We start from the raw sequence: 12,058 nt of genomic DNA on the forward strand, positions 1-12,058 counted from the left end.
ATTCCTTCAGTGCGGCTATTTTCTCTCCATCATGTAATTTTCCATCCTGAGACTGAGTGAGCCCTGCTGTTCCCTGGCTAAATGGAGGAATAAATGAAGCAATTAGTGCTCTTTTGTGCGCACTGTTTATTTTGCCTAGTCTAGCGTAAAACACAGGGCAAATCGGCCCCTCTGCAAGGACCACTGGCCAGATTCCGGAGAAATCCTTCCAGTTCCTCACGTTCTCTACCTCCCTGTGGAAATATCATTTTACTTTTATTCTTTGAAGCCTTCTTCAAGCCCCTGAGCACCTGTTTAAGGCAATAGCATTTGAAGCCTCCCAGGCGCGCTTCTGTGTTGGGTACCAATGAGTCTCTGAGGATGAGACTTGACTTTAAAAAAAAAATTGATTGATTTGAGAGAGAGAGAGAGAGAGAGAGAGAGAGAGAGAGAGAGAGAGAGAAATGGACTTATTGTTCCAGTTATTTATGCATCCATTGGTTGATTCTTGTATGTGCCCTGACCTGGGATCAAACCTGCAACCTTGGCATATCAGGATGATGCTCTAACCGACTGAGCTACCCGGCCAGGGCGAGATGACTTTTAAAAGCCTTTAAAATGAGAAATAATAGCTGTATGGCACGAGAGCTTTTAGGTACAGGCATGCTGGCAGCCACTAAAAAGAAGCTCTATTCCTCAAAGGCCTAAAAGAAATCGAGATGGATACAGTAGGAGCTGGGTCTGAAAGAGTAGCTCAGCCTAGCCTGTCTTTCCTGTCCTGCCTGGGCTTTGAGAGAGTGGGGACTTGTAAGGAAGAGGGATTGAGGGATATTGTAGGAAAGCAGAAGAGGCTGATTGGTATAGAAAATATAACTTGATCTTTGAAAAAAGTACAGGCCCTGGGTAATCTGAGGGCAGGGAGTAGCAGACCAAATGCTTTTTAAAGTGATTTTCAGGCCTGGTAGGGGAGACCTTAATGGTATGACGTACCAGATGTTCTTAGAGCATTGGCCTCAGCCTGTTTGCTTGCACTGAGCCAAGCCTTCTGTCTGTACTGAAACTTCTGGAGGAAAGTGAAACTACATACCTATGGATGGGGACAGAGGTGGGAGAGAAGGCGCTGAAACTGAGACAGGAGGTCTGGCCGGTAGATATGTAAGCAGAGGCACATGGAGTTGGTAGAAACCTTATGTGGGCCCGCCCCAGGCAGGAGGCCCCGCCCACCTCATGTCAGCACTGATCCAGCAACTTCTATCTGTTTGGGCACCTCAGTGTCTGGACCCTACTGCCTCAGAGGGCAAGCTGCCACATCTTATGATGGCTCTATATCTCTAGAAAGATTACCCTTATGTCTTTCCAAAACCCACCTTTCTAACCTTTCTGCACATTGGACCAAGTTCTAGAATTTAAAGTTACCTACAAGTCTAACCCCTTTTACAAAGGACCACCTAACCCACCACCCACCCCAGGCTATGAATTCTTTTCATTCAATTATTTTTAATCCTGACACTTTCTGACTGTCATCTTCAGGGAAATGGTCCTATATGTCCTCAACATTCCTAATTGTCCATGCCACCTACTGAATGGGGTCCCTAGATGTTTTTTAATTTATATAGGTTATAGATTCCCTAACTTCATGAATTACCTTATTTATGCAATGCATAAGCACATGGGGCCACAAGCCAGAAAACTGATGACAGATGTGTAAGCAGCTCCTCTGTGCACTACCTTGGCCTCCTGTGACCTGTCCCATCCCTTCCCAGTTTCGTTCTGGCACATGTCCTGGAGCCTAGTGATACTCAGCCACACTCTCCCCTAAATGTGCCTGCATTTTCTTGCCACTGTGCCTGCACTCACAAAGCTTACTTTCCCAGCAATAACCATGGGCCCCTCTTCTGGCTACTGAACTTCTCATTCAAGGCCACATCAAGAAATACAGTAATAGCAATAATAATGAGCTAATATGTATTGAATGGAAGGCACCACTGAAGCATTTAATGTATAGTAATTAATTTAACCCTCACTAAAACCCTAGGAAGTTGGAGCTATTATCATTTGCCCATTTGACACAGTTGGAAATAGGCAGAGATAACATGTCTAAGGAGAAGCAGTAAGTGACGACGGTTTTGAGATTCAAATCTGAGCAGCCTGGTTCACAGGCTGCAGCTGCACTTTCGTTCATTATCAGTTCTGCCTCTGGAAATGTCACCTTCTCTGTGTATCTTCCTCTCTCACTCCCGCTCCATCTCCCAGTTCAGACTTAATGTCTCTTCCTCAAGTGCCAGCATTTTGTACAAACACATTCTGTCGCACTTATCTCCCTTTATTACAGTGATTTGTTTACACATCTGTTTCTTCCATTAGAAGCTAGACTGTTAGTTGCTTGCGTACAGGGAGCATGACTTAATGAGTGGTGAACCCTCAAGAGCAAATACATAAAAGCTATGTGCTACTCTTACAGGGTCATTTAAAACAATTATTGCATTTTTTTTAACCTAGAGCTAGACATTGTGCTGGAACTACAGAAAACAAAAGAGATGTTTAATAGGGAGACTAAAAGATTTTTTATATTTAATGGATGTGTGTGTGTGTGTGCGCGTGTGTGCGCGCGCATTTGGACTAAGACTGAGAATATGGCTATGAGTACCCCAGAGCAGAACTTCTCCTCAATCTAACTCTGGGGCTTGGGGGAGTCCAGTCTGATGGCTATCTTGCCATATCCCATCTAAACGCAAAATCCTCCAGCCAATGAGCCCTGCTCGCTGACAGAGCTACCAGTCTTACCTCTCATTCCTGGGGGAGACTGATGGGAGAGCTGCACCTGCTTAATGAGAGCAGAGTCCATTGTCGCCAGCAGCCCTGAACAAGCGCCTGACCCTTCATTCTTAAATAGGAACATACAACCGGAACCACGACATCTGAGAAAACCAGCATCTTGAAAGAGGATATACGTAGAAAATAATAGACTCTGTGGGAAATATAAGTATCTCAGAAACCATAGGACAACTCTAAAATGTCTAATTATTCTTCAGGAAAAAATTGTGTAAGTTAGATAAAAATAGAATATTATGAAAAGGAATATCTAATAGTTTACACATTCATAAGAGAATAAGTTGAAGGAATTTTCCAAAAAGTAAAATACCTCCCATAAAAATAAAATTATGAAGCAAAGAAAAGTAAAAGACAGAGCATCAGTCAAAGAGAAAAAGATAACAGAAAAAAAGTAAAGAAGAAATTATTAATAAAATAATAGAAGAAAATTTCTCCAGGCTGTAGAATATAGAAATCTTAACATTGGAAGTGCCTGCTGAATATTCAGCAATGCAAATGGTTTTAAAAAGTCATTTTTGACAATATACAGATGATGTATCATAGAACTGTGCACTTGAAACTTATAGAATTTTATTAACCAATCTCACCCCAATAAATTTAATAACAAATTTTTTAAATCCAAATAAAAAAATGAAACATTCCTGTGAATTTTGAGAACACAAAAGATAAAAAGGATCTAACAAGGTTCCAGAAAGAACAACCAATATGAAAAAAGCAATAAAACTTAGATTGGGAAAAGGGGAAAACTGTGATCCCATGCAACTGATGGTAAGGTAACTTTTAGTCTACAGGAGATAGATATGCTCTATGAAATAGAAAAGATAAAAACCACAGAAACTCCAAAAATAAAAATTTAAAATAAACTGCACAAGGGAATTATGGTCCAAATATTAAGCATGATTGTGGAGTCACGGGGAAGAGTTGATAGAGTGTTAGAACAAAGGAGCCACTTGAACTTTGACCTTCCTATTGGGCACATTCATTTCTAGAAGAAGAGGAGCTGGAGCTGACCCCGCAGAGGACGAAGGGCGCGCTGTGCCCCAGGAGCTCTGCAGAGACAAACATTTTACAAAGTCCAACCAATTGTTTACTTCTTTCCAACTTTCAAAATCAAACTATGGACAAAAGTAAAATCTAAACAACGATTATAAATAGGCTGCATATGTGATAAATCTGAAGATATTAAAATACAGGGAGAAGTAGCAAAATTTGGAAAGCAGATGGGGAAAAGGATTAAGAGGAGATTATGGTAGAAATACTAATACCCTCATCTAATTTAGTGAGGAGTCAAGGGTAATTGTCTCACATTTACGAAGAGAAATAATGGCCTCCGTTACAGCGTGCAGTTATAAACATAACCCAATGAAAGAACGAAAAACGAGACATTGCAAACTTTGGAAAGAAGAGAGGGAGGATGAGATGTAGAGAAATTAAATTAAACCCTCATCTTTCGTGGTAGGAAATCAGTCATTCTTGTCTCAGGTATAAATCAGGAAATAATAAATACGTTATTTACAGTTATGGAAGAAGCCACTGGAAGAGTCTCAAATAGGAAATATTAAAAGGTTTCCTCTGAGAGAGGCTGGGGAGGCCGGGGAAGGCAGAACTGTTTATATTCACAAAGTGCAGACCAGGACAGACCGTGTCTGACCCCGTGACCTTTATATAGACTTGAAGCAAATCACTGTTGTATTAGAGGCTTAAAAAATAAAATAAAAAGCATCAAGGGATTTTGTTTCCACGAAGGGATTTGTTCTAGATAAGATTCCAGGCAGGCCTCCCTGAGGACATGGTATTTAAACTTCATCTTGAAATATGAGTAGAAATGAAGCAGAGTGATCCTGGCCTCAGGAGGAATGTGGTCCTTTGGGGATTGGGGGTGGGCAGTGGACTATGGGAAGAGAGAGAGAGGAACTTTCAAGGCAGAGACAACAGCACCTACAAACTCCCAGAGCGGGGTGGGCGCATCACCTGAAAGAATTGCATTCAGTGCTTTGTCACTGAAGCAGCTGGGAGCCCTGGGGAGAACAGGCATCTGTAGTGACAAGGTCTCAAAGCTGCCCAGCTGCAATGTGGACAGCTCCCTCTAGGGCTGTGCAACCGGCCAGACGGGAGGATGAGGCTGAGTCATGGTGGAGGCTGAGGTTTCCTACAGAAGACCAAGATCAGGCCAGAGAAGGAAAGCTTGAGGATAGTAGGAGACGGCTCATAGCAGCCCCCGTGGGAAGAGCTGCAGGGCCCGAACCCTAGAGAAGGGAGCTGACAGGAGAGGGAGTGCTCTGTGCCCTAGCGCTTAAGGTGGCCTTGGCTTTCTCTCAAGGTTTCTGTCTAAGTACAGCATCAACTGCAGAGTCTATTCCAGAGGAATTGCTCCCTTGTTACCTCCTTTGCTTTCTCATAAATGGAGATAACAGCAAGAAATGCTGAGCCTGTTCTTCCTATATCTTTCCCCTGGGCCAATTTACTATCTGCTCTTGGGGGGTAGGAGGGGCAGGCGGAGAGGGGAGGATCTATAATCTTGGTTTTGCTGGAGAGTCTCTTTCCAGTACTGCTTGAGGAGATGGAACTCAGAAAAGGAACAATGCCAAGAAAACAATCAGAAGAGCCTGTGCGTATTGAGAGCTTTCTCATTGCACGCAATGTGATAAACATTGCCATGCAGTTTTGCATTTAATTTATTCTTGAAAGCATTCAAAGGGTGACTACTTTTATTTTCTCCATTTTATACATAAGGGAGTCTAGGTTCAGCCAAGAACATGTAGCCAGACGTGATCAAACTAGCATTTACACTGAGGTGGGCTGACTCTCAGAGCCCTCCCCCCCACCCCCACCCCCATGAATAGATTGTTCTGGAAAGGATGAGAAAGTAGCTGCATCTCATCCCCATTCAAAACGTCCTAGTTTAAACATGTCCTTCATCACAGAGCTCTGCACTTTTACAGAGCGTGAAAAGCCAGCAGGAAATGCACTCGTTACTTCTACACGGGAGTCAGCACAAGTAATGAAGGTGCGAGTCCCTAGTGCTGAGTTTACAGATCAGTCCAAACTGCTATTCTTGTTTCCCCAGAAATTTTATAAAAGACAAACCTGCTCATCAGTGAGGTCCTTGAAAGTCGATACTGTGTCTTACTCGTATTTCTGTGCAACACTTAACACGGTATCTAGTTCACAGGAGAAGCTCAACAAATGCTTGCTGAAGTGAGGCGTTTTAGCTCAAAAAAATGGCAATAATTTTTCTCACCCACCCAACCTCCTGGTGACCTCCACCACTTTGTGTGACATGGGTAAGAATCATATTTCCCATGCAGCATCTGAGGGCCTTGCATGCTTTGACCTAGCCTAAAATGCATTTAGGGAATTCCTGGATGGTTTTAGTGCCTTGAAACCCATGGGTGGCTTGTGCACTTTTTTAAACTTTATTTTTATTGTTGACACTATTGCAGATGTCCCCGCTCTTCTCCCTGCTTTGCCCACCTCCACCCAGCCTCTGCCCCCACTACCCCCTGGCCATCACCACACCATTGTCTGTATCTATGGGTTATACATATATACTCTTTAGCTCATCTCTCACCTTCTTTTACCCAGTCCCCTTCACCACCTACCACACCCCTCCCCTCTGACAGCCGTCAGTCTGTTCCAAAGATCCATGCCTCTGGTTATATTTTGTTCATCAGTTTATTTTGTCCATGAGATTCCACATATAAGAGCGATCGTATAGTACTTGTCTTCCTCTGACGGGCTCATTTCACTCAGCATAGGCATCTCCAGATCCATCCATGCTGTTGCTTAAAAATTTTTTATTTTTTTGAAATAGTGTGTTATTGATTTCAGAGAGGAAGGGAGAGGGAGAGATAGAAACATCAATGATGAGAGAGAATTATGGATTGGCTGCCTCCTTCACACCTGCCACTGGGGATAGAGTCCGAAATCCGGGCATGTGCTCTGACCGGGAATCGAACCATGACCTTCTAGTTCATAGGTCGATGCTCAACCACTGAACCGCACTGGCCAGGTGCTTATGCATTTTTAACTATGGGAGCACAGCCCAACCTGACTGAGGGAGGCATCAAGACCTTGAGGTTAAGCGTGCAGACTCTCCACTCAGACTCTATACGTTCAAAACTTAGCTCTACCACTTTGCAGACTGTAAACGTTTGGCCAAATCATTACAACCTTCTGTGACTCAGTTTCCTCAGTTATCAATAATTACAACAGCTTGTACCTACCAGGATTGCTGATAAGGGTTAAATGAGTTAATGCATCTAAAGCACTTGGAAGAAAGACTTACAGAGAGCTAGCCCTTAATAAGTGCCAGCTGCTATTACCTAGGGTGTGGCTCATTTAAAATGCACCCATGCAAGGCTCAGGGGAAGGCATAAGGCTCACATTTGCCTGTGTACACATTTTCTGTCAACCCTACAGTTATCCCTTCTGACAGGTCTGAAGTGATTTGGAACCCTCCAGACAGGGCAGTGACCTTTTCAACATCAAGTTAATTAAGGCTGGTGAGTAGCTAGAGTGTAATGTTTCATGTCTTTCCATGTAGTTCAGTGAGAAAGATTTATTAACTCATTAAAATGTCTTGTTGGTTATTTTCAGCTACTCAGAATGACTGCTCCTTCCAACCAGCGACTTATCCCAGAAAAGACCAGAATAGAATCTGACTTTATTGACATCCTAGGCTGGCATTTGCGTCACTAGATTATGTTGTTCCAACATTAGGATAAAAAGCTTAAACAAGTGCGACGGTTGACTGACATTCGTCTGCCTCTGGTGACATGCAAAAGGCTATGGCCGTGTCATGCCGAGGCCCTGCCAGGCTGGTGTCACCTGCACAGGGCAGCTGCTGGCTTGGCTGAGCAAGCCCGTTCCAGGAGCTGGGTCTCCTCCATGTGCTGCCCTGGCCTCGTGCAGACCAGCTGCCTGGGTCCCCGGCCGCTCCAGGCGGCCCAGCCAACTGCGTCCTTCTCTAAAACAGAACCTCGGCTGCTTCCCTGCCTGCCTCTCCCTCGTCCTTCCGTCACGTGGCAACTGCATAGCCTCCTTGTAGAAGTTCACTCTTTGGAAGACGGCAGAAATGCTACTCAAAATGCGGTCCCCCAATTTCCTCCTCACCCTCATCCTGCAACATGTGCTTACATCTTGCGTGCGATAATACATCCACACGGATATTTTCGGTCTGTATGTGCACACTCTCTCGGCTTTCCAGTTTTTCGGGTTAGATCATTGAAGCAGTAGAACATTGATAAGCTGGGAAGGGGTGAATCCAGACTCTGATGCACCAGTCGTGTGACTTTGAGCAAATTATTGACTTCGTGTCTCAGGCACTTCAATAAAATGGAAGTAATAATAGTACCTTCCTCATATGTCTGTTATGAGAATTAAATTTTTTTTAAACCAACTAAGATGCTTAGCAGAGTATCTAGCAAGAGTTAAGTATCAAGTTAACACTGTCATTTTTGTTCTTACAGTTGTTGTTACAAGCTGCTAGTGGACAGGGGCCCAATCGCTTCCTCATAGTGCCAAGCAGAGCTCAATGTTTAATAAAGCGCTTCTGATAATGGCTATTGATGAGAATAAGAATGAGGGGCAAAATGCTAAATAAGGTCTAGGTTTTTAATAAAGTAGGCAAAAATGATTTCCTGAGCAACCAAATTTCTGAATATGCTTCTACCATCATCTCAAGCTTCCTATTTATTATGACAATTTCCTGCTTTCAAATATTGAACACTAAACAGGAAATTAGTTTGAGGATGATGGTCTCCAGCCAAAGAGAGGAAAGCAATTTCCGTGGCTAGTAACCAGATACTCTTCTGAGGAAATTTTCTTCAGAAAATAAATATTAGAACACAGAGCTTGAAGTAATCTCAGTGGACTTAAAAATTTCACTCCTAGAAATGAAGGGCAAAGTTTCATTTTTTCATCTGAATAGCCCAAGTCATCATCATTGATTTTATTTTATTTCCTTTGCCTTTCAGAGACACACAGAAGGACCAGAAAGCAGGCGGCTCCCTGGTGAGCCCCTCACTGTGTGGAGCCACTTAAGGTGCAGATGCAGAGAGATGGGGAGGCGGAGCTTGGAGGCGGAGTGCTGTACATTGCAGGGAGCGCAATAAATATTTTATTAAACACAAAGATGATAATTTTTAAGACTTCACACTAACATGATGTCCAAACAGGTATCTGGTTGCCCATTAGTATTTCAGAGGAATCCTAATGCTGATAACCATATTGCATAATAGAAACTTTCCAATATGCATTCATCGATGGCTATTCCACGTGGGATGGAATCAACAGTACTTAAGTCTCCCAGGTAAATACAAAGACAAAACCCCTGAATTTCACACGTAAAACAGCTTGTGTGTTCAATATTGTGAAGCTTACCAAAAGCCAATGCCAGCATGAAGAACATCAAGCAATAAGAGCTTGACCCATCCTACTCTCATACATCCACACACTCATACACCATCATCGCCATCAAACCATCTTTCCCATCTTTACATGACACATCCTGAAAATTAATAGCAGCTTTAGAAATAGGTTGTGAACCTAGCCAGCCCAAGGTAATATAGGTAGAGATGAATAGTGCTTTGGGGAGTATTTTTATCAATAATGGCAAAGCCCCAAGAAAAATCAATTCTGGATCCAAGGTGGATAGTAAAGAAGCAGTAAGAAGCCAGGGAAAGTTGGCAGAGCTTTAAAAAGAAGGTGCCAAAAATCAAGTCAGAAAGCTAATAACCATAATATCTAACAGCTGCGTTGTGCTTGCTCTATGCTGAGTGTTGTAATTGCATTCTCTCTTTACATCCTCCAGGTCAACAAAGTAACTACTATTATTTTCTCCTCTGCAGAAGTGAGAAAATAATTAGCTTGATTCTGGTAGGAGAATTAATAGGAATATATATATATATATATATATATATAATCAAATCATCACATTACACACCTTAAACATATACAGTTATCATTTGTCAATTGTACCCCAGTAAAGCTGAAAAGAAAATGACGGTGTTCATTTTTAGAAGCTCTACTTAGTTTTTCAAATTTGATCTTTTGTCTATTATGAGGTCCTGCTCTTTTATTATGTTTTCTATCCATTTTATAATTTTAATAATTTTGAACATACTTAAATTTAAATATTCATTAAAGACCCATAAGACTTTAAAAGTTATTATTTATGCTTCCTTGGGTGTCTGTTTCCCCACTTGTGTCTGTTGCCTTGACCTCATGAAGGTCCTTTCCTTATGTGACTTGCATAGCATTTTGGGGAGGGAGCCGTTTGTGGATTATTTTGTGTGAGATGATTATATTCCAGGGTGTGGAAGTGTCTCTGTAGAGGTTTTACATTTCCTTTCCCACTGCCCTAGAGGTCTCATGGTTCTTTTATGTACATCCTTTGTTTTAGGAGTCCCATACTATATGGATAACATAAATTTGAGACCCTATGAATGTTGCAAGACTGGATTTTTATTTTGCATAGGTTTTTGTTTTTTTTTTCCACCAAGAAGCTAAGGTGGTACCAAAAGGCCCATGATATTTCTAGGAGCCTATGAGCATAGTTATCTAAGAATGTAAGAATGGTTGAACATTTGGAAAAAATTAATGTAATTCACAACATTTAAAAAAAAACTAAAGAAAATAATAAAAACCTTAATGTATTCAGAATCATTCATCCTTTCAGAATTTTCAAATAAAACACTCTTAGAAAACTAGGAATAAAAGAGCAATTTAACTTGTTATAAAGTATCTACCAAAAATATAACTAAATATCACATTTAATGTTAAATACTGGAAGCATTCTCTTAATGTCAGGGGAAGACAAAAATATGTACTACTGCTTCCATTCAATTTGTTTTGGCTAGTTCAATAAGAAAAAATATTTTAAGATGGAAACAGAAAAAGATGTTATATTTGCAGGTAATATAGTCTTCATAAAAATCCTACAGAAATTTACAAAACACTTGTAATAACAACAGTTTAGCAAGGTGCTAAATAGAAAAGCAATTTATAGAAATCAATGCCAACCCTACATATCAATAAATAATCGAAAAACAAAACAATTTAAAAAATTATTCCATCCATGATAGCCACAGAACTAAAAATATCTGGAAGTAAATGTTTAAGATCTTTACTTTAAAAATTATACCAATTTTTGGAAGGACTTTTTTAAAGGCTTGAGTAAATGGGTGCTTCAAATTTATAGATGGGATATCTCAATATTATAAAGACCTATGCAGTTCCAGTAAAAATGTCAACAGGCTTTTTCACAGAACCTAACAAGTTCATCTTAAATTTTTATGAGTAAAAAGACAAAATATTTTTAATATATTTTTATTGATTTTCAAAGAGGAAGAGTGAGATAGAAACATCAATGATGAGAATCATTGATCGGCTGTCTTTTGCATGTTCCCTACTGGGTGTCAAGCCTGCAACCTGGGCATGTGCCCCGACCAGGAATTGAACCTTGACCTCCTGGTCCATGAGTTGATGTTCAACCATTGAGCCACACTGGCTGGGTGAGACAAATATGTTTAATTGAGTAGGGAGTTTCACTCAACCAGGCATCACTTCTTATCATAAAGCTATCATCATTAAAAATTTAGTGAAGTTTTGGTAAAGGAGCCTCGTAAAACAAAATGGAAACAGAGTATCAGGCCAGGGAATCTACGGATAAACATTCTTCTATAGACCATTTTTTATGAACAATGTTTCCTTCATCTATGAATACAAAAACTAAATAGGCTATCACAAGGAGAGCTAGTACCTCTCGACTTGGGTCATTCCCATCCCCAAAGCTCATTATCTAAAAGTTACAAAAAAAAATGAAGGGATAAAACATGGGAGTACAACATGCCTGTTCATATTGCATGTTGTAATGATCATTTTGCATGCTTTCATTTATTTATTTAATTTATTTATTTATTTATTTATTTATTTATTTATTTATTTAATTTTTGAGAGGAACCCTGCCTTTCAATACTTTAGATGGGACATGTTTCCCCTTGTATCTCACTATTGTCAACTATCTATAATAATAAAAGTGCAATATGCTAGTTAGACCAGACAGCTGAATGACCTTCCAGACAACCTTCTGGGCGACCTTCCGGACCAAGCCGGGGCTCTAAGGGCAGAGGCAAGCCGCTGCAGCTGTGAGGGCTGAGCCCCTTGTATGAATTTCATGCATTGGGCCTCTAGTCCTGGATATAAAAGAATAGTCACCACATAGGAGAAGAAGCAGTGTCCAGAT

At 41.0% G+C, this 12,058-nt stretch overlaps 1 long non-coding RNA gene across 1 annotated transcript; it reads left to right on the forward strand.

Moving 5' to 3' along the window:
• Positions 1-6,999: 6,999 nt before the first annotated feature.
• On the forward strand, positions 7,000-8,946 carry LOC308515301. The gene is made up of 3 exons (XR_013995652.1): positions 7,000-7,316; positions 7,411-7,992; positions 8,790-8,946. It is a non-coding gene; the product is annotated as an uncharacterized lncRNA (long non-coding RNA).
• The last annotated feature ends 3,112 nt before the right edge of the window (positions 8,947-12,058 follow it).

Source organism: Myotis nattereri (assembly GCF_964212035.1).
Source record: "Myotis nattereri genome assembly, chromosome: 3".
Classification (NCBI taxonomy): domain Eukaryota; kingdom Metazoa; phylum Chordata; class Mammalia; order Chiroptera; family Vespertilionidae; genus Myotis; species Myotis nattereri.